Here is a 23,746-nt window from a genome sequence, read left to right as displayed (position 1 = left end):
CTTGTTTTTTAGCTTCTTGCTTTATGGGATACTGCCGTTGGGCAGTTGGTTCACTTTTTAATTGGATCTTGTGAGGAGTTGAGTCCTCATCCCATCCTACATGATTTTTATATAATGCAGGTGCCTGGGCTACTGCCCATTTCCTTGCATATGTATATTTTTTGTGAATCAGTATGTGATTCGAGAAGGCAGGCATAATCACCTCTTCGCCACGAGGGCACTCCCTGACAAACTCTGGGGGCCAATCTTTTTCAGCTAACAGAATATCATAGCCTTTTGAGAGCTTATCCCAAAATAGACCCTTAATTTTCCTAGTCTTATCACCCTCTATATGCAATGTTATTTCGTATATTTTATGGGGCTCGCTAAGTCTGGCGTCGGCAGTTTCCACCTGAATGTATTCATTCGTGTCCACTGTCTCCAGATGACTCATCAAGATCTTGCGCGCTATACTGATTTCTGCTGCACTGTCCAACATTGTCAATGCCCACTCCCCGTTTTTCAACTGTGTCCTCAGTATTCTCGGCATGGTTAATTACTCTAATACTGGCTACCTTCTTTGTCTGAAATTGAGATTTCTTATTTTGAGCAGGTTCCTTGTCTTTGGACTTGGTGTGCTCTCCTGGGTCTGACCGTCCTCTTCTTTCCGAATTCTGTGGAAGAGATCGAGAGGGACGTGTATCAATACTTTGATATCTATCAGGTTTTTTCAGATTATCCCTATTTCTAAGGTTATATCTTTTCTCAGAGGGCTCCCTCTGGGGAGACTGGCGTTCTCGAGTCGGAGTTCTTTCCCTCCGTCGAGGAGACCTTCCTCTGGACTGGAAAACTTTTTCCTTGGGAGTGGATTGTTTATTTCCATCCCAGCTCTTTTTAGGAGTGTTTAAATTATTTTTAATAAATAATTTTTCAGGATTTTCGAGCAGTTGGGGCTTAACTGGTTTTCCACCCAAGCTGTCTCTACCTAATTCTTCATAGCATTTTTCTATGATTTTTGCAAGCTCAACAGGATCTTTTATATCTGTTTCCCTCAACTTCTGGCGGATCGCCACAGATGCTGCTTCTCCTTTTATATTGGCTAATAATATAGCCGTAACCTGCTTGAAGTCTTTCAGTAATTTCATACCTAGATTTAAAGCGGGCTCTGGACCGAATTCATTTTGAATCTGTTTTAGCACTTCTGGTATTACCGCCATAGACGGAACACCGTGTGTTTTTGTGTAAATGGAAGCAAAGACTGTACCCCAAGTGTCACAGTCCTCCACGTGTGGTGCGATTCCCATAGGAAGGCAGATGGTCAAGATTCTGTGTTTCTCTATAGGGGTAGTATCAGGAAATACTGCCTCTATTTGAGTGATTTTCTGTGCTAACCAGAAAGGAATTTGTTCCCGTTTTACGGGTGTTTTACCAAGACATGACTGTATGTTCTGTGGTGTAATTTTATTTGTGTTCCCCTGATGAGGGGTCAGCTGTGGTATATTAACAGCTGGCTGGACTGTTGCAGTCCGCATTACATATTGGACTAATTGCCTATGTATTTTAATTAATGTGTTTAGCTGTACTAACAGCTCTTCTCTAGACATTTTTACAATGTCAGGATGTGGTGTGTAGCTGGCTAGAACCGGCCACGTGGCTCCTGGTCTACCTAGTGGACCGAGCCTGGTTATGTGATCATTGTGTTTTAGGGCGCCATTAAACCAGAGCAGGTGCTCTTGAAATTTAAGTGGGATTTCAATCTCCTCGAAAGGAGCGTACTCTCCCGGAGGTTCCTCTATTTTGTAATAGTGAAACTCTTTTGTTATAGCGTTTACCGCTGGAAAGTTTATCCATGAATAGAATACCTCTGTCTGCCGATACTCGTGAGCCTCTATCACGAAAATTACTGTACCACCCTGAGGTGTCAGTCCGTTTACTATAAGTTTTGAAGTTATAGATTTTCTTAACTGTGCCGGGATGATAATAGCATCCGGGTCTGTGTATTCGGGACCTTGCTGAGTCGCATCTGCTGCGGCCCCAGAGGTTCCGTTTTCTTCTGGCATTGTTAAAATGCGAGGTTTGCAGAGTAGGTCTCCAAGGAGACAAAGATTAGGTGCACAATATTTTGGAACACTGTATCCTTCAACGTTGAATAAACCAGAGCTTTACATAGGAATCTCTTCCTACTAAGGTCGGGCGGATTTTAACCTTTCACCCACTCCAGACGTCTATTGGAGTATTTACGGGAGAAAGGGGTCTGTGTGAAATATGCACGACTGAGTTACTCTAACTGTCTTGCGTTAGTTTATCGCCTTACCAAACGCTGGGCGCCATGTAGTGTAGTTCCTAGTTTCCCACTAGGCCCTGCGCATTGGAATAACATAAACAGTAGTATCGACGTGGAACTGCTTATATTCCAGGCCTCCACTGACTATGCTAAACTTAATTGGGTTGTGTTACCAACTAGCTCAGAGGTCACTGGAAACTTTCTTCTCTGCATAGGGAGTGATCAGCTTCCTTGGCACAGACAAGAAGGGATTCAGTTTTCCAACAACCGTGCAACATGACAACTTTGCTCCTCAGATCAAGAGTCAATCTCTAGGGTCGTGTGAAACAATAGACATAGATTTCACTCAGTCAGTCTAGTGCAGTTTACTTTCACGAGATGTAAAGAATAGAGAGACGGGCGTGTATCAATAAAGGTTTAACATTTATTGAACAGTCTTTCTTCTCGTACAAGAGAAATGTATTGCCACAATTGCAATAATTGTTATTATAAAAAGTACGTACAGTAAGATAAGTATTGCGAAATAGAACTGTAAAAGCATTGATATGGTTTCTTAGCCATACAATGGTTTAAAAGTAATAAAACATATATACAGTCATATATACATTAGGCTAACATACTCAACTGGTGCTTCTAACTAAGCCTACCCCAGTGTGCCTGACCTAAGCCTAACACGTGAGAAGGGGAGTAAGTAAGTAGCTTTAAGTTAAGTTGGTTTTGCCAAGGTTTGTTTCAAGAATTCTCGTCTAAGGGTTTAGTCAAAACCATACCTCTGAATAGAATGATGGAGGATTGGTATCTCCTTCAGGGGTCTCTCTCGATATCCCAGTCACCCGCGAGGGTAAACCGGAAGCGCCGGGACTGGATTTCTCTGCACGAGAAAGGCAGCGGCTTTCTTCAGCGCGTCGAGGAAGGAGTGGGGACAGCGTCCGCGGGCAGCTGGAATCTGCTGGATGTCTTCGCAGAGGGACGTCTGTTCAGCTCCTTAAGCGTACTGCACCATAGTTCGCGCTGTAGCGGCGATAATGGTAATCAGCAGCTTCACCACCACAGGATAGCAGGCTGCAGCGACAGAGTGCTAGATTTACCAACACAGGGTCATGCAGGCAGCCAGCATCAGTAGCTCGCAGCTCACAACAGCTCCTAACCGGGCAACAGGCTCGCATTGCTTAAGGCAACGTTGGTAATATTTATACCTGACAGGTGCCGGGTTTGACGCAAGTTTGCTGGACATAAGACGTCAATTAAAGATGTCACTAGGAAGTGATAGTTATCAGTTGCTCATTAGAGTTCCATTACTAATCAAAACATAGCAAGCGGGGATTTCCAGGTTTGCTAAGTTTTTATCTTGTTGAAGAACTCGGAGTGTTATCTAGGAATATCAGATAGTGACTACTGCTCTGTCATTGCACTAATTGGTCACAAAGGAAGTGGCAGAGAGTCATGCTGGAATGTGGCTCTGTTCGTGTGAGGCCAGAGATGACTTTTCAGAAAATCGCACTTGAACGGTTATGCCAATATAGGGAATAAATGGATTTATAGCCGAATAGGGGCATAAGGTCACAGTATCGATCAGGAACCTAGATAAACACGCAACACCATAAGAGCCTGCTTCCATCTATTACAGCTACGGATATTGCAAAGATCATATTACTCCAAGTCTCTGTTACATCGACTGGGACGTTGCTGTGACATGGCACCCTGCGCTACAGGTTGTGGAATGATTGGTTAATCTTTTCACATCGTCTGGGAATGCACTGTGATCCAGCAATACCTGAAGGGGGTGGTGGAAACTATGGCCAAAGTCAAGGGTCTCACAGTCCCATTGGAGGCCAGATGGCATTTATTACCATTTATTACACATAACGGGAAATGATGCCTGGCCCAGATATTTGGGGATCTAGTTGATGTTAGCGGCCGGGTGACTAAAAGGAACATCGCGAGGACATGTCTCTATCGCAGCACCTCTCACAGACTGTATGTGTGCCGTCTTTCATTGGATGGAGAGCATCCAACTGAAATGCAATGCAGAGCAGACTGAAATGATCTCTTTTAGGTCACATTTGTCCAACTGTTGGGAAGATCTTTGGCCCTTTACATTGCCTGCCCTGACACCTCCTTCTCTAGTGGTACAACATTTGCGAGTAAAACTGGACAAGACCCTCTCTATGAAGTCTCATTTTTTTGCAGTAGTAGGTGAATATTTTGTGCTGCTCTGTAACATTACGAAATGTATTTCCCTCCTGCCTTTTGAGGCAAGAAGAGTGGAGATTCATACCATGATCACTTTGTGTCTTGACTATGTGAATGTTCTGTTTTTGGGAGCTGCAAAAGCCATGGTGAAGCACCTGCAGGTGGTTCAAAATGATGCAGCCAGGTTACTTCTCCTCTGCCTAGGCGTTCCTCAACAACAGCGGCTCTCAAGGTCTTGCATTGGCTGCCTGTTAAGAAGCGCATCCTCTTGAAAGTATTAGTGATGCTCCATAGAGCAGTGTTCTCCTGTAGCCATCAATATTTGGCCAATAGATTCACTCAGTATATTCCCCCCAGAATGCTGCACTCCACTTCCACTTCTCTTGGTTATTCCATGCTTCAAGCAGGTTCGAAAGGGCAGTAAGACCTTTTTCTATTTGGTTGCCAAGGCTTTGAATGAGCTCCCCTGTGAGCAGCGATGGACTGCTTCTGAGCACGCCTTCCATAAAAAACATAAGACGTGGTTTTTCTCTGGGGAGAAGTGGTCCTTTCGGTATGGGACTGTGTACCTGGGCTCTCCTGCTAGTGCCGGGACCCTCCTCGGAGTAGCCATGTGCTTTATAAATCTATCAGTCATTCATTCATTTATTCATTCATGGGTAACGAGTAGACCACCATGTGTACAGGATTGGGAAATGACCTAGACTGGTACCAACAAGCGGAGCGGGTGATTTATCAAAGTCATAGCTGTCTATGAAAATGTGTGAATGCTTGGAACCAATGGTGCATGTGTGGAAAACATGAAGGGTCACTGTGGGGAGGTTTTTTTTTTTTGGAGCTAGGTTGGTGAATGATAAAAATAGTACTTGCGTTGAAGTTAAACCGTACCTATGTGATCTATACTGTTGTTTGTTTTTGCTTTGAGACTGCAATCATATGCCTTTTCTTCATGAAGTGTCATGCTATTCGTACAAAATTGTATGAATTTCTGTGTACTGAGCAACTGTTTAATAAAAAGATTTTTTTTTTTTAAAAAGTCTACGTTTGGCCTTAAAAGTCAACTTCAACAGTGCCACGTGCCTAGTTGGTGTAAGTCCCAGGGAGGCCTGGCGACCTAAAACAGTCTTACCCAACCTGATGGCAAGCAGCGAGTTTAGGAGGACTGGGGCAATTCTTCACTAGCTCCGGCCCCACGATGTTGGAGGATTGTGATCTCTTGTGGTGTTTTTGATGCTTAGGGCCACCACAGTCTCTCCATCAGTGTTGGACGTCTTCTCTGTGACCCACTCGGCTGTCAGTAAGTGTTGCAATGGCAGTAATCTTCTAGGTCAGTTTGCTCATGGCTGGGATCTTCTTTCCACGACGTACCAGGGTGATTGCCCTCCCAAGAGATCCGGGCGTTGCTGACTTCACATAGTAAGGATGACAGCCCTAACTTCACTGTGACCCCCATCTGCCATATGGAGGTCACCGACTTTACACAGCAAAGGTGACAGCCCTAATTTCACTGTGGCCCCCACCTGGCATACAGGGTTCAACGACTTCATACAGCGACAGCTCTAATTTGTGGCGCACTGACTTCCAACATATCATTTCTACTAGTATGGACAATATGTGATTCCTACACCTTATAACCCTCATTGTGTTATGTAACATTTCCTGGTCATTGATTTACACACTTGCATGATTTAGTGAGCCTGTGTGTGTGAAATAAAGTGCTCTCACATCCTACACTATATAAAAATAGTAGCAGTCTTTTAAATCATCCTTTGTGTAATTACTCTTTAACAGAGAAAAATCTTGCCTTCTTAGGCATGCACATCTTTTACATAGGGAGTTGAACAAAGACAAAAACCTGCACTAAAGTCATAGTTTATCCAAAGTACTTCTGAAGTGACAAGGCATGTGCCTGTTCCCTTAGTATCTCTGGGTGTTGGACTCCAGTTGGCTCCCAGCCCGTCAGGGTATCCAGGAGCTGAGTAGGGCAGGCTTGAGGGAGGAGGAGGAGATCCTGCCTGTTTCATCTGGTGGCTATGCTTTGTGTGTAGTCAGAACACTTCTAATGGTTGTCACCATCTGGGGAGTTGCCATGTCTTGAGTGGCTTCAGTTAAATATCTCGGGATCAGATGGGGATGTCAGGCATATGGTGGCTACCACTAAGATAGGATAGATATTCCTGGCATGTGACCGCGATACATTAGCATGTGAGTCAGACTGTGTCTTTATGGAACCGCAGTACATATGGATCCTTAATGAAAATGAAAAAACAGTACTTGGGGACAAAACTAGTGGATTGATTAAAATGAGAAGCTGGTACTTAAGTGACAAAATGTTACTCGAGATAATTGTGCAATGTTTTATTTTGGTGAATTTGGTTTATTTAGCATATAAAAAAGAGTGGATTTTGGAACATATTGTAATTTTTGTTTCAGCAAATGTCAATCTGGTGTTTGAGGAGTCATTGTATTTCCGTTTCATGTTAGAAGTGGACATTTTACTGAGCTGGTGATATTTACTGTTGATAATAATTTTGAAACCAACGGTTAAGGTGTCATTTGATGGTTTAGGCACAGATATTTCATAATTGAATTGATAAGATATTTCATGATATTTCCATGAGTACAACCTTAGCCAAATGTCCCGTGCACTAGGTCTGGTACCTGAAGTTGGTAGATCTGTGCAACTTGGTTTCTACTCACTCGGAATACCAGATCTGTCTAAATTTTCACTTTGCAAACCTGCTGCTTCAAATAAATTCAAAATTGTGATGTGACTGAAAATCTACCTTAACATCAGGATGGAAATATGAAGAAAGATGGAATGATGGTGAGGGATGAGACTATATAGGACTTACATCAGGAGACCATGGAAAATTGTGTAAGAGATGAGATGAGATGAACTCCATCGAAATCCTATTTTCATTCATGAGGGGGATATTATGGTGGAGGAAATCCCGCCTGAGTATTCTCCTCCAGATTCAGTTCTTCTTTACAAATCCCGACATTTGCTGTTAACATCCAAGTCTAAATCAGGTATTTATTCATACAACGTTGTTGGTTTACCATAGGCACAAGCAGACAGTTACTGTGTACTAGGACATTTATTAATTTCATCTCTATACCAGCTTCTTTCAGCATCTAGGCATTTTCTTTGGGAAAAAGGGGAATTCTGAATACAAGGGTGTTGAATGGCACCTGGTGAAGGCTCAGTCATTCCTGACATCTACTTATAATGGATGCTCATGGTGGCTCCTCGTTGGTGAATGCTTCTGCTTTCTTCAGCTTCTTTGTCAGCACTTTCCTTCTGTGCAGCATCGCCTCTACCTTCTTCTTGTGATACACAAAGACATACCACCTGGGGAAAGAGCAGCAGACGGGGAAAGGTGAAATTATAAGAAGGCGTGTTAGAAAGCCATTCCTGGTGTAGGTCCTTTTCACCAGGGCGGGACTGGCCATAGCGGGCACCAGGCATTTCCCCGGTGGGCTGGAAAGGTGGGTACCGTTTTAAGAATGGTGGAGGCTATTTTTGTTACTTGGGGCCGGTTTTGCAGCAGTGCTACAAAATCAGCCCCTTGTAACAAAATCACAGCAGCAATGTTCCTGCTACCCCCTCCCCCAAGGGCCGGTCAGAAATTTTTGCCAGCTCCCAGTCCGGCCCTGCTTTTCACATGACCGGAGACGTTGGTAGCTACCAGGCCGTATTGTAGTGAATATTGTTGTTAATGTTATGTTAATGTTAATGAGACTTATTGAGCGAACGAATACCCGGAGGTGTCTTGGAGCTATTGACTGCAGTAATTCCTCCCAGTTACTCAGTTGTTGTCTATCACTGTCTTATGAAACTGTGGTATTGTATTCTTTATTAGAGCATGCTTTACAATGATCAGTCAATCAGGCAAGTGTCATGCTTTGGTGCACTTATTCGGTGTGTGCTGCACACGTTGCAGCATAGTATATCATTCAGATAATGACTTCCATTTTGGAGAAAAGTTTCCTTATTGGGTGTGGGTGTCATGCATTGGCCTTACTCATCCGGTGTGAATCACCAACTTGTGGAGTGCTGTCTTTCTCCCTTGATGTGAATCACTCTTCTTGGAGAAAAGCCTCAACTGTGGCCATTCTAAATGGTCCTATTGACTTTTACAAAGTTGTGCCCCAGGGAGTTTAATGTGAAACTCCTCAAATCTCACTCTAAGGTACTCTTGGCCTGGAGCTCTCTGTTGATGCCTAACTCAGATCTTGAGGGCCATTATTTTACCTGTCGAGAAAATGTGCATAAACACGCCTTCTGGTGGTGCCTATCTCCAGGGTGAGAACTGTTGACTACAGCGAGACAGAAGATGGAATCATGAAAAGAGAGCCAATGTGGGCACCAGAGGAGGCAGAATGGAACGAATTTGTAGAGGAGCTCTGAGGGAATTCAAAGCCTTTGTGAGGGAACATTGAATGGATAAGAATGAGTAAAGACAGAAGAAGACACAGGAAAGGGAAGAATGAAGAAACAGTGGAGTAGAACTAAGGGAAAGAGACTCAAAATGGCCACTGGGGAGCATAGATTGGGTAGGAATGATGACTATGATGAAGATTCTCATGATGTTAATCGCCTCTAGACATAACCAAAAATACAAAGTAATGCAGGAGCCCCCAGGCCTGTATTTCACCAGCCTCAATCAGAGCCCAGTAGCCAGCAGAGTAGCATACATGGAGACGGCCCGGGTCAGGTGTATGGAAGAAGAGGGAAGGTTGAGGAGTGGCACCGATACAATATGGTGAAAACTGCAGCTTTCAGGAAGGAAGTGGAAGGAACAATGAAGAGAGCGAGGAGTAGTGGGAAACTGATGAAAAAAACAGGAACAAATGAAAGAAAACCTTTGACTGCGGACATGGTGTGGTATTCAGGGCAGTAGCAAAACGAATTGCATTTTGTAGACCATGGCGAAGAGGGAACAAGGCTATGGCCTAGTTAAAGGAAGCAGCCCGCAGGCTGTGACGTGGAATCTCCTGCTAGGATTTTACAGCAGTGCCTCCACGACACTGGTTGCTGGGGAGACCAGGAAGACGGGCCAATGGGAAGCAGCGAAGCGGGGTAAATAGGCTCTTGCTGAGGCCAGCATCTGCTCGCACAATGCTGACCAGTCTGCCCTTACCCTTTACTAACAACCTGTGGGGGCACTTTGGTTCTTGTTCTGGCGGATCAACAATGCTCCCTGATTCTGCACTATAACTCTACCAAGCGATTATGTGACGGGGTAGGTCGAAGGTAGTTGCAATTAATGAAAATATGTGATCTTTACCTAATTTTTGAATGACCACTATATGCTCTAGTATGTTGTGGAAACTTAATAAAATGTTGTAGGCCTAAAGTGGTTGGATAAGGTTCAGCCCGAGGACAAAATGGAAAAGGTGCTGGTGCTTAGGGGTGTCCTTGTGAACCGTACTGGCAAAACCACTGAGAAACGGGATATTTTGACACAATTCATAATTTCATCCTTTCCAATCACGTCTCAAGCTCATACTATCACTAGACAGCAGCCAGATGTCAGTATCTTCAAGGTGAGTGCCAACTGCCCTGCAAGCCATGCCAAAGGGACCTGTCTATGCCAACCTGTGTCGCCCCACCCCATCCTAACCCACTCACACTCACAGGATAATGACTGACAACAGCATCACGAATTCACCAACCAAGAAGAGGAACAGGATGATCTCTTTTCTTTCTTGGGGCTGTATGTCTGTAAGAAAAAGAAACAGTGGTTGAGAGACAGCTGTGTTTTTTTTCTTCGAAACATGCTCGCAGCTGTGAAATATTGTGTGTGCTGGTGAGCAATGGAGACTAGATGCTACTGCGCCCCCCAAAGCGTTCTTTGCTCATTTTTAGTTCTGATGTACCCAAACACGTAATTGATGGGCAGAGGGCCTTTGGCTCATGCTCATTCAACCATTGGTTGTTCGATGCATCTTTCACACTTAGATTGGCCACAGAAATATTGGGCAGGTTTACATTTACCTCAGCAGTGGGGATTGGGTAAAAAGTAGTCAATCTCTGGGATCACACTGCCGACTCCAACCCATGCTCTCCGTGCCCTCTCAAATGAGTGCAAACCTAGCACTTCTTGGCGCCACTGCGTCCCATCAACAAAATCCTGTGATTTATTTTGCCATGCGCTGTCCTTCTTAAGATGGCAGACCCCACTGGACTGTGAAGGGAATTCCCTCATGCAAGATGACCATATTGCAGTAGATTGAAAGCTGCCTATCTTGCTTTAGGGGATTCTCCTCGCAGTTCCATTGGGTACTATTGTTTTCTTGCGGGGTTTTATTTGGGGATTGAGTTTTGTGTTGACAGTGCTGTGCTTTACTTTTCTGTGAATCTGTGAGACACGAGGGAATGTTTTATTATTCCCCTATTGTTTTGCCACTATGCCTTCTCTTTTCCTTGTTCCAGGCCTCCTCTCATATATGCAGACACTTGCGGAGTCAACCTTTGACTGAGTCTCACATTCACTCACACAGCAACACAACCACATGCTTGCCAACCAAAAAATAACCAATGTCCCTAATAGAATTGGCAGAGCCAATGCTTGTTTTCTATATTCCGGTGGCAATGGCAAGTTCCTTCTCCAAAGCCCCCAGCCTCATAGAGACTTAGGAATGCAGGGCCTCTCTAAGTCTCGGTATGTTGAAGTTCAGGATTGAAATGCCTTGTGCAGTGTGTATGTGATATGCATGGGAAGAAGAACATGGGAGACCGGCACCGTGCTGGAGTATGAAAAATCACCAGGACATAATTAAGATTCCAGCCCTTGGACCTGTGCAAAATGGGCCAGGGGGGCCAACAAAGGTTTTGACTTCGGTCATCAAAAATATGTGAGGTGCCCTGAATGCAGCAACTTAAAGACTGATGTTTTTGGCTTACTTTGACTGGAGTTTAACATTAATTGCTTGTGGCTTCCACCTATCATTTCAATCATGAATGGTTTACTATTACATAAAAGGTTTTACATCAAGAAAATGTGCAGAAGCATTCATTTGATATCAGAGTTTATTGATGAACCTTTAGGTTACCAGATGACTCCAAGGATGTAGTACTCCTGGACTGGGTGTTTCTTCAACAACCCAATGCAGTTTGCGGCTTGTAGTCCCAGGTCACTTCAGTTGATCCATCCATTTCAACTAACACTCCTGGAAACACTGATTTGTAAAGAAAAACCCATATATGAAGTATTGCATCCTGGACGAAATGGAGTCATCTGGGAACCATACAAGCAATTCCCCAATGAGACTCACACAATTGGGGGTGGTGGCCCTCATAGAGATATACAGGATTTTTCGATGTACAGCCTTGATGCATGGACATCGTCGCAGCTGTGACCTCTAGCTTGCTCCCTGCTACTCCTGGCACTTTCTTGCTACCCCTGAATACCCCAATTTATGTCCAAGCCTGGATGTCAAGGTTACATATATTTTGTGACTAAAATCGATGACGCCAAACATTCCACATAGGAGCGTTTCACAATGATAAAAACCTGTGAAATACCCCTCATTTAACTACCACCTTTATTTCTTCTCAATGACCATGTGATGAACTTTCAAGATATTTTTAAGAAAAGATAGCTAAACTTTCCATTCATGTTTCTAATATAGATATTATCAGAAATTACAATCGCTTGCATGATATTCTCCAGATTTTTGCCTTCATTACCCTATTTTTGTTGAAACCATTTTTGATGGCTTTGCTACTCTACGCAATTTACTCCTAATAAAAAGTGGTAGAGAACTTGTGGTCTCCCTTCAAAACAAGGTAACATTTGTACACACCTGATTGGTACATTTAATGTATTTATAGGTCCCTAGTATATGCCCCAACAAGTACCCATGGCCTGTAAATTGAATGCTACCAGTGGGCTCAAGCACTCATTGTGCCTTTCACTCAAGTAGCGCTGTAAAAAATATCACCGGCCTGCCACCGCAGCCTGTAGTCCAGTTTTAAACTGCCATTTCAACCTGTCAAGATAAACCTATTGCCAGGCCTAAACCTTCCCTTTTAATACTTATAAGTCACCCATAAGTTAGGCCCTAAAGGGTTATAGGGCAGGGTGCATGCTATTTATAAAGTAAGAAATGTTTAATTAACTTTTGCATGTCCTGGCAGTGAGAAACCTCGAAAGCTGTTTTTTCACTGTAGCAAGGCTGGCCTCCCATTGACTAATACTGGTTTACCTTATTACATTCAATAAATGCCACCATTGGGTTTAGAACTGCTAGAGAAGTACTTCTTCCATTCATTCTAATTGTAATTTAAAATCCTCTTTAATGTTAAAGTAGGATTTTAAATTACTATTTTGAAAGTGCCACTTTTAGAAAATTGTCATTTCCCTGCCAGAGCCAAAATATGCATTTTTGCCAATGCTCAGTGAGATGTGAATACCCCAAGACAGTCGACAAAAAGAGCCCGGCTGTGGGGAATGATGCTCCTTCCCTGAGCAGGATGGCCTGGGGATTGTACCCATCCCCTTCCTGACTTTAGAAGATGTCTACCTTACCCCTGCCAAATGCAGCTCACCCCTCACCCTGCCTACCCTTTGTTTCACTAAGCAGACTGGAGCCAAACTCTGGGGATAAGGACCAGAACCAGTTGTATAGTTAGACAAATGGGTGGCCCGACCAACAGGCTGGCATTGGGAACAAAAGTGGCACCCTCAGAACCTGATATTTGAACACTCCTGCACCTGAGAAGATTTTGAAGAAGGCCTGCCTACCTTCCTTGAACTCAGGACTCTAAAGGGACTCCAATAGTCAGTTGGCAGACCTTCTGTTTGAACTACAGGGACACAGGGGCTGGGTCTTGTTATGTTATGTTACTGCAGCTTGTAAAGCACACATACACCAACCGTCTCTTGGCACTAGGTAACTTTCCCAACACGGTTCAAGATACTTATTAATAGCTTGTTTAAAGAGCCAAGTCTTCAGCATCTGTCTGAGTCTTGAAACCCAAGTGCTGTTCTCAAGGTCTTGGACCCATATCTGGAGTCAGAGTGCACTCCTCCTTGCCTAATTGAAGGTTTCACCAAATCCAACGTAGTGCCTTGCATCACATTACTGCACAGCTCTGAATCCTGATCTGCTACTTCACCGGATTCGACGCAGAGCCTTGTATCACAGCACCATAAAGCCCCTGATCAGCAACTTTGCAGGATTCAATACAGAGCCTCACATCGCAGCACAGGCAACTCCTGACTTGCAACTTCACTGGATCTGATGCAGAGTGACAAAGAGCCTTGCATCACAGCACCTTGCAGCTCCTGATTGATGGCTTTCTCTGATCCAATGCAGAGACTTGCATCACAGAACCACCCAGCCCCACACCAACCACAGAAGGTACAATTCTCATCTGGCTGAATACCGTCCCATAATCAGCCCATCTCCATTGCTGAACTTGTAACTTTGTCCCAGTCTGGTGTGACCAAATAACCACAGTTGCCACTTTGTGCCTCTTGAAGCTGTTTTTCAAAGTTTAAAAACTCACAACTCCGGTTCTACTGGTTGTATTTTTGTTGTGCTGGTCTTCTTGAGATTGTTCTTGTATTGTATTTTTTTCACTTTATTACTGTTTGTGTGATAGAAAAATACTTTACACATTGCCTCTAAATGAAGCCAGACTGTTTTGTGCCAAGCTATCAGAGTGTTAAGCACAGGTTTATTTAGGGACTTTTGTGGATCACCCTGACAAGGATTGTGATTAGTTCTTGAAGTGGGTTTTCACCGCCTTCAACAAATAACCCAGTTTCTTACAGAAATAGTAACTCTTAATCCTATTTTTTTTTTTACAATTTGAGCAGTCTAATCCATCAGAACCCATAATTCAGTTTTCAGCAGAATCAATCGAAAAACTGCTCTACAAGTCAAATCTAGCTATACATTTGATCCGTGCCATCCTCAAATTCTTCTCTTTGCTGCACAATAAGTAGCTCTTTGATATATGTAGCATCCCCTTGACCTCAGCTGTAGTTTCTACTAGTTGGAATCAGGCATGTCTAATTCTAATACATTAATTGAAAACGAGGTCAATCGACAATCGTCCCAGTATATTAAATCATATAGCCAACTTGAATCTTTTCAAGCTGAGTTTCACAATTGCACAGTACAAAGTCTGGTTTATTATCATATGTGGAAGCCTTGCAAGAACTATTAGACAGGGGAGAAGAGTTCTTTTAATTTTATTGGATCTGAGGGCTGCCTTCAACACGGTTTCTTATCAGACTTTTTAAAATCAATTGGCATTGGGCCGCATTCAAGGGAAAGCAGTAAACGACGTAGCCTTATTTTTGACTGCTAGAACCCAAGCCATTCAGCTCTCCTGCTTCTCAATCTCTGACATGCAGTGCTCCACAGCACTCATCTTTAAGCCCTGCACTATATAATGCGTTAGTGTTCCCCCTTGGCCAAGCTTATTAGATCTTATGGTTTTCAACTGGTGTCATCTGTAATGATGACACTAGGGGCCCGATGTAGGTAAATCTACATTGACCACTTCATAAATACCGAATCATACCGAATCGGTATTTATGAAGTGGTAAATTAGAGGGTGGGAGATGTAGGTATTTCAGATTCGGTAAATACTGAATCTGTAAGATTCGGTATTTACCGATTCTGTAAATACCGATTCGGTATCCCCCATGGCTTCCTATGGGCCTTGAAGCCCATAGGAATCAATGGGCATTACCGAATCGGTAATTACCGCTTCGGTAATTACCGATTTGTGCAAGGGTGCAGGGGGTGTCACTTTGACACCCTCCAGCACCCCAAAAAAAGGCATGTGAGCCATGTGGCACACAGACATGCCCTAAGGGCATGTCTGTCTGTCACATGGCATAGGTGTGCATGCACACATGTGCATGCACACCTGGATTCGGTATTTTAACACCCAATTGGATTGGGTGTTAAAATACCGAATCTGAAGGGCCTGTGGGACTGAAAGTAGTCTCACCTACATCCCAAATTTAAAAAATCGGTAAAATTACCGATTCGGTATTTTTGCGATTCGGTAATTTTACCGAATCGGTAAAATACCGAATTGGACAAAAAAAGGTCCCCTACATCTCAGTAGGCCAAATACCGGTCGGAAACGGCCGAAATCGTCCGTTTCCGACCGGTATTTGGTACCTACATCGGGCCCTAGATCTGTTTCAGATAACTTTAGGTGCTTCACATTGGAGGTAGCCCTATGTATGTCGGCAAACTCTCTACAGCTGAACAGAGATAAAACAGGGTGTTGATTTTTGGTGGTGTTGTCTCTTTTTGGTCTTCTGGCTAGTTGCAGGCTGAACAGGGCCACCCCCTACTTCTGCTGACACGGCTAAAAGACTTGCAAGGATTTTCAACAGCAAGCTATCATTTCGGACTCAAATCAATACATTCAACCTCTTTTTACTATGTACACCAGAGATATCCAACTTTTTCTGTAACAAGGGCTACTTCTGTTCCACAAAAATCATCCTGAGCTACTAATATTATTAGAGTTGTAATAGTGACCCCATGAGTCAAGATTGTAATAGCAGTCTGCGTGTGTAAGATTACTAGCAGTTATCACCTCGGGTCATCAGGCATGGTTGCTAGCAGTAATGTAAAAAGTTCTTGGTTAATGTGGATTTCATCTTCATCTGTAAAACAGAACAACCATAGCCACAATGCAACTGACATCAAGTTAGTAATATTAGTATAGTATAATATAGTATATTACGGAAGGCCACATGATTTAACACTGAAATATCTGCTTTGAATATATTCTGGAAAGCCAACCATTTTTCTTCAAACATCAGCCTATGATTTGTGAAATGCACACATTTTTATCTCAAATGCCCTCTTTTCAATTTTTAAATAAACATCTATATATATATATATATATATATATATATATATATATATATATATATATATATATATATATATATATATATATATATATATATATATATCGGAATACTCCGCTGCTTCAATGTCGAGAAAGAAGGAGCATGGACCACAATTCTGCACCTTTAATTACTCTTTATTTTCTTAGGGTAAGTCAGCCGGTAAACAGACATAATATCGATTCCAAAATATCGTTTGGACAAAATATCGAGTAAAAAATATAGACTAGCCAAAATATCGACCAGACATAATATAGACTACAAAAATATCGAGTAATATCGATATTAATAGCCAAAATATCGAATCAAAAATATAGACTAGACATAATATCGACTAGATAGAATATAGACAAAAAAATCGAAAATAAGGTAGTTATTAATAATTTTTAATAATTGTGTAATATAAATCTGTAGCAGGTTGTGGGTTTATAGGAGAATAGGGTGGGAAGTAATTTAATTATAATTACTTTATTATGTAAATTAATACTAATTGTTAATTAATTATTAATTGGTAAATAATTAAAATATAATTTGTTAAAAATATTAAATATTTAATAATTATTTTTTAGTAAATTATTTACTGTAGCGGGTTGTGGGTTTATAGGGGAATAGGGTGGGAAGTAATTTTATTATAATTAATTAATTATGTAAATTAATAATAATTGTTAATTCATTATTAATAGGTAATTCATTTAAATATAATTGGTAATTAATTATAAATATTTAATTGATAAATAATTTATATTTTGTAAATTATTTTCTGTAGTGGGTTGTGGGTTTATAGGGGGATAGGGTGGGAAGTAATTTAATAATAATTAATTAAGTATGTTAATTAATAATAATTGTTAAATAATTATTAATTGGTAATTAATTAAAATATAATTGGTAATTAATTATAAATATTTAATTGATAAATAATTAATATTTAGTAAATTATTTTCTGTAGTGGGTTGTGAGTTTATAGGGGGATAGGGTGGGAAGTAATTTAATAATAATTAATTAATTATGTAAATTAATTAAAATAGTTAATTGTTAATTAATAGTCATTTTAACCCCTACGCTATCCAACGCTTTCTCTACTGTTGCACCCACTGGAGTGGGAATAGTAATTGTAACCCCTACGCTATCCAACGCTTTCCCTACTGTTGCACCCATTGGAGTGGGAATAGTAATTTTAACCCCTACGCTATCCAACGCTTTCCCTACTGTTGCACCCACTAGAGTGGGAATAGTATTTTTAACCCTTACTCTATCCAATGTTTTCCCTACTGTTGCACCCACTGGAGTGGGAATAGTAATTTTAACCCCTACGCTATCTAACGCTTTCCCTACTGTTGCACCCACTGGAGTGGGAATAGTAATTTTAATCCCTCCGCTATCCAATGTTTTCCCTACTGTTGCACTCTTTGGAGTGGGAATATTAATTTTTACCTCTACGCTATCCAGCGCTTTCCCTACTGTTACACTCACTGGAGTGGGAATAGTAATTTTAACCCCTCCGCTATCCAATGTTTACCCTACTGTTGCATTCTTTGGAGTGGGAATAGTAATTTTTACCTCTACGCTATCCAGCGCTTTCCCTACTGTTACACTCACTGAAGTGGGAATAGTAATTTTTACCCCTACACTATCCAACGTTTTCCCTACTGTTGCACCCACTGGAGTGGGAATAGTAATTTTTACCCCTACGCTATCCAACGTTTTCCCTACTGTTGCACCCACTGGAGTGGGAATAGTAATTTTTACCCCTACGCTATCCAGCGTTTTTCTACTGTTGAATTCACTATAGCTGTTACAATACATTTTAACCATTTTGCTATGCTACGGTAAAAATATTATATATGTTTAGTTAATAATATGTATTTATATATATATATATATATATATATATATATATATATATATATATATATATTATTTTTGTTATATTTTTTGTAATTTACAATAATTATTTATTAATATTACATTTATTTAATCATTTTAACTAAGTTTATATAAAATATATTTATTATTATATTAGTTTTAACTTAATTTAAAGACATATAAAAAAACGATATTTTGGCAGTCTATATTATTTACAGTCGATATTTTAGAGTCGATATTTTTGTACGTACCTGTATAAAGATAGAAACTCGATATTTTGTCCCTCGATATTTTCTCATCGATATTTTTGTAAGTCGATATTAATGGGCTCGATATTATTTCAGTGATCCAAGTCAGCCATTACTCGTTTCAACTCATTAGAACCTTGGTTTTATATATATATATATATATATATATATATATATATATATATATATATATATATATATATATATATATATATATATATATATATATATATATATATATATATATATATATATATATATATATATATATATATATATATTATATATATATATATATGTATATATATATATATTTTTTTTTCTCCAAAACTTCCGTCAATTCACAGAAAGCCAAACTTGAGCCCAAATTCTTCAAGCGTGAAATTATTTATTTATTAAACATGAAGCAAGCAAAACGCCTGACACGTTTCAGTGTTGCCACACCTTGGTCCCGCGTCAAAAGAGCGTTTGTCCAATCATTAAACTTATAGTGCACATACCACCAAAATAAATGTAGGACTATTTATCCACATGTCTTGGAAAACTGGTGTCCATTTTGAAATGATTAAATATAATGCAATTTTGGCAAAAATAACCACTTAACTTCCTGAGCCTAAAATGTATTGTGGTGAATATGATGAATATATGAACCATACTACAAGATAAGGGAGACCACAACCCTGTACCAGGCAATAGTTAATGAGGACAAACAGTACCCTGTTGCAAGACACTTTAAAGAGTAAAAATGTAAATCTGCTGCAATTCTGTGCTCTTGACAGAATTCCGAAATTAGAGAGAGGAGGGAACAGAGTGAAAGAACTGAGGTGTCTCGAATCCAAAATAATTATAAAAATACGATACGGTACATCCAAAGGGACTGAACAAGGATGAGGAGATGTGGGTCCATTTGGGTTGAGATTTTCCAACTGATTGTCATGTAAACCAGGTATGACCTACTACATAGGCAGCAAATAGAATAGAAGTTATGTTTGTGTTTTTACTCACATTTTGTAATATTGATTGCACTATTTTTAAATTTTTTGTAGAAGACTGAATTATCAGCTTGTAAGGTTGAAGAAATGCATCACAATGTTTAATACCACTATAGAAATTCAAAAGTCGCCCGAAATGATGTGAATGAGACATAATATGAAATATCTGTTTAATTAGACAGAATCAACTTAAGAATGTGATTCAATAGAAGAAGCTTTTAGATCTTAGCCCACTGGGGCAGAATTGAACAAGGACAGCGATGGCAAATTTGATTTAATAGTAAGAAAAACAATTGAAATTGAATTGAATAGGAAAAGATGGGATGGGAAATGTAGAACTAGAAGCCAAGCTCCAAGGGAAATTTGAGAAGAAAGAAGTAGCTTACTGGTATTGGGCGCTTATCGATGAAGGACGAGACAAATTTACACTACCTAATAAGATCTGGGGGAAGACGCTGCCATCGTTGCATGTAACAGCTCTATGGCAAGTATCTGCGGCTGCATGTGGGTTTGTTCTCAAATCTGCACCTCTGAAAAAGAACTATTTATTTACTCTGCATAGAGCATATTGGACACCCAAGAAGTTGTCGAAATTGAATAAAGGTAGAGCAAAGAGTTGCCCCAAATGCGGAGAAGAGCGAGCTGATGACATCCACATCTTTCGGCAGTGCCCACATCTTCAAACATTCTGGGAAAAAGTGGGTAAGATCCTCTCAGACATTCTCCATCAAGGAATACAGGTAAGCGCCCAATTGATATTGTTTGGGGTAAAGCTAAACGACAATGGGAGGTCCAGTCTTAATAAAAAACAAAGGAATGTATTATTTCTGCTGGTATTAGCCGCCAGACGCGAGATTTGAATAAAGTGGGTCAATTCCCTTCCCCCTACAGTAGAAGAATGGCTGAACTCAGTGTTTAGAATAAATCTATTGTATAGAGCTGGATCAAGGCTAGAGTTTTGGAATAACTCGGAACACTACTGGGCAGAGAAATTGTACTAATTTAGTATTTGGCGACCTGTTGAAGTACAATGATTAAGCGCAGTAATAGTTTTGGGTGTTGGTTACAGAGATTCCACTCATGAAAAGAGAGGGCAAGCTGCGGAAGAGATGCTTAAGGGCAGATAAGATACCCCCATGCAGGATATAGAATGGTCCAAGTGCCGGGGAAGGGCCATGGAAGGTACAGACCAGCAAGAAAAGCACTCTTTAAGTGGTTACTTTTGCTATAAACACTCCATTTCTCGAAACTTCGCATGATGAGGACTAAATAGAAAAACAATTGTCAAAAACCACTTGGGTATTATTGGACATTATGAGATATTTGCTTTATATTTGCAATTTGTTCGCCATACAGCGTATGGTTTTTCATGGTTCATATATTCATCCTATTCACAACAATACCTTTTAGTCTCAGGAAGTTATGTGGTTATTTTTGCCAAAATTGCATTATATTTAACCATTTGAAAATGGACACCAGTTTTTCAAGACATGTGGATATGTAGTTCTACATTTATTTTGCTGGTATGTGCACTATGGGCCAGATGTAGGTAAATCCGATTTACTGAGTCGGTAAATTGGAAGGAGGCAGATGTAGGTAAAAAATTACCGATTCTGTAAGAGTCGGTATTTACCGAATCGGTAAATACTGATTCTGTATTTCCCATTGATTCCTATGGGCCTTGAAGCCCATAGGAATCAATGGGAAATACAGATTCGGTAATTACAGATTCGGTAAATACCGAATTCTGCAAGGGTGCAGGGAGTGTTTTTGACACCCTCTAGCACCCCAATGCCGGACTTGTGTGCCATGTGGCACACAGACATGCCCTAAGGGCATGTCTGTGTGTCACATTGCACAGGTGTGCATGCACAGATGTGCATGCACACCTGAATTCAGAATTTTACCACCCAATAGGATTGGGTGGTAAAATACGGATTCTTAAGGGCCTGTGGCACTCTTAGGAGTGCCACCTACATGTGGATATTCCGAATCGGTAAATATACCGATTCGGTATTTTACCGATTCTGTAAATTTACCAATTCGGTAAATTTACAGAAACGGTAAAATATAGGCCCCCTACATCTGGAAACCCTAATACCGGTCGGTAACGGCCGAATTCGGCCGTTACAGACCGGTATTAGGGCTCCTACATCTGGCCCTATATGTTTAATGATTGGACAAACGTTCCTTTGACCCGTGACCAAGGTGCGGCTGCACCAAAACGCGTCGGGCGTTTTGCTTGCTTCATGTTTAATGAATAAATAATTTCACGCTTGAAGAATTTGGACTCAAGTTTGGCTTTCTATTACTTGACGGAAGTTTTGGTGAAAAGTATTAGAGGTTCGCGACCTCACTTGAGCCCGCCGGCACTCAGTGGCAGAGAGACCCACGGTCCTATTGGATATATATATATATATATATATATATATATATATATATATATATATATATATATATATATATACATATAGAGAGAGAGGGAGATATATATTAATTTAACCACGCAAAAGCTTCTAATTAGTTGGCTGGGCTTCACACAGGAGAGCTACTTACAGGTAGCGGAAGAGCTAACAGTAACTTACGAGCTACTGGTGGAGAAGCTTGATCTAAGATCCTACCCGTCTTGTATCTGGGCCAAAGCAATAATGTTGTTCACTTAGGGGCATATGTATGAACAAGCCCATTTGCGATTCCTTAATAGCCATTTTTAGGAAATGGCTATTAAAGAATTGCAAAATGCTATGTATTTAGGAATCGCTATAATAATTGCAATTCCTTAATTGCGAATTGCGATTTGCAGTTAAGGAATACCTTCCCATTCATTCCTATGGGCTACGAGGCCCATAGGAATGAATGGGAATGCATTCTCAATTTGCGATTCGCAATTAGAGAATCGCAAATTGAGAATGCACTTGTGGCGCAAATTGAGAATACACTTGTGGCGCACATACATGCCCTAAAGGCATGTATGTGGGCCACATGGCACTTTGAAAAATGCAAAAAAGTGCATTTTCAAAGAAATCGCAAATTACTACCAACTTGAATTTGGTGGTAAGTTGCGATTTCTTAAGGCCAAATTGCACTTTTTATGTGCTTCATACATTGCAATTAAGGAATCGCAATTTGTGATTCCTTAAATGCAATCACAAAATAGAGAATTGCATATTTTGCGATTCTCTAATTTACAATGCCCTTTTTGGATGATACATCCCAAAAGGCCTTTTCCCGTTCGCTAACGGGCCGATTCTGAGAATCGGCCCGTTTGCGAATGGGAAAAGGGCTTGATACATATGCCCCAAAGTGATTCCGTCTAGATTGGATTACTGCAAATCTTTGTATGTTGGTCTCTCTGTGACTCTTAGGAATAGACTGCTGCTCGACTTCTTTTAGGCATACAGTGACAAAAACCCTTATCTTCACATTTATGACGTCTTCATTGGCTTCGAGTGTACAGTAAAGTGAACTTCTAAGCATAGTGTACCTGGTGCAAGGCGTGCTCTGAGAAGTGTATGAAGGATAATTTCAGCTCATATCACACTTTACCTTTCGTCACGGATGCTTTGTTCCTCTTCAAGTCCACTACTTACTGTTCCCAGAATTAAGAAAGCACAGTTTAGAAGATGGTTTTTATAATTTCGTTCCACCACTCTCTGGAATGAACTCCCTATTTGACTTTCAGTAAGTAAATTAAAACCTGGCTTTTCAATTGAATCTACAATCTGGCTTTTTCTGCAGGTAGTGTCAAGGCACACTGTACTAGGCATTTACTGTACTTTATAAATGCCATTTTAAGTCAAATTCAGATCTGCTGCAGTGCACAGGCAGCAAGGCATGAGTTAAGCATCTCCACGCCTGTGCATGCATACTAGCCTGTCACCTCTCCTCTGTAAAATAAGATGTTGCAACAACATATCCTGCTTCACACACCATGCCCAGATCTGCCATCATGTGGATTGATATATGTTCATATCTAGTTATAATTGATTGCCCGGTCCCTTATATAAGAAGTCCCTTTTCCCGATCCCATAGTGGGATCATGAGTTTAGCAGTTATTTCTTCAACCTGCCAATACTTACCAGAGGAAAAAAACAAGTAAATCCAGGTACATGCAGATTGATGTGCAGAAAGTGCACACATTTGCAAGTCATTTCCCATTTGAATGAGGAAACCATGTGGTACCAGATATTTATCGGCCCAATAAATATTGATCCCAAGAACATCTGTTTTTTTCGAGTTCCATGACTAACTCATACCACACCAGGGGCCCGATGTAGGTAA

The sequence above is a fragment of the Lissotriton vulgaris genome, chromosome 7 (assembly GCF_964263255.1).
Source record: "Lissotriton vulgaris chromosome 7, aLisVul1.2, whole genome shotgun sequence".
In the NCBI taxonomy this organism is placed as follows: Eukaryota; Metazoa; Chordata; class Amphibia; order Caudata; family Salamandridae; genus Lissotriton; species Lissotriton vulgaris.
The sequence above is the reverse complement of the archived record's forward strand: the minus strand, read 5'-3'. Positions refer to the sequence as shown.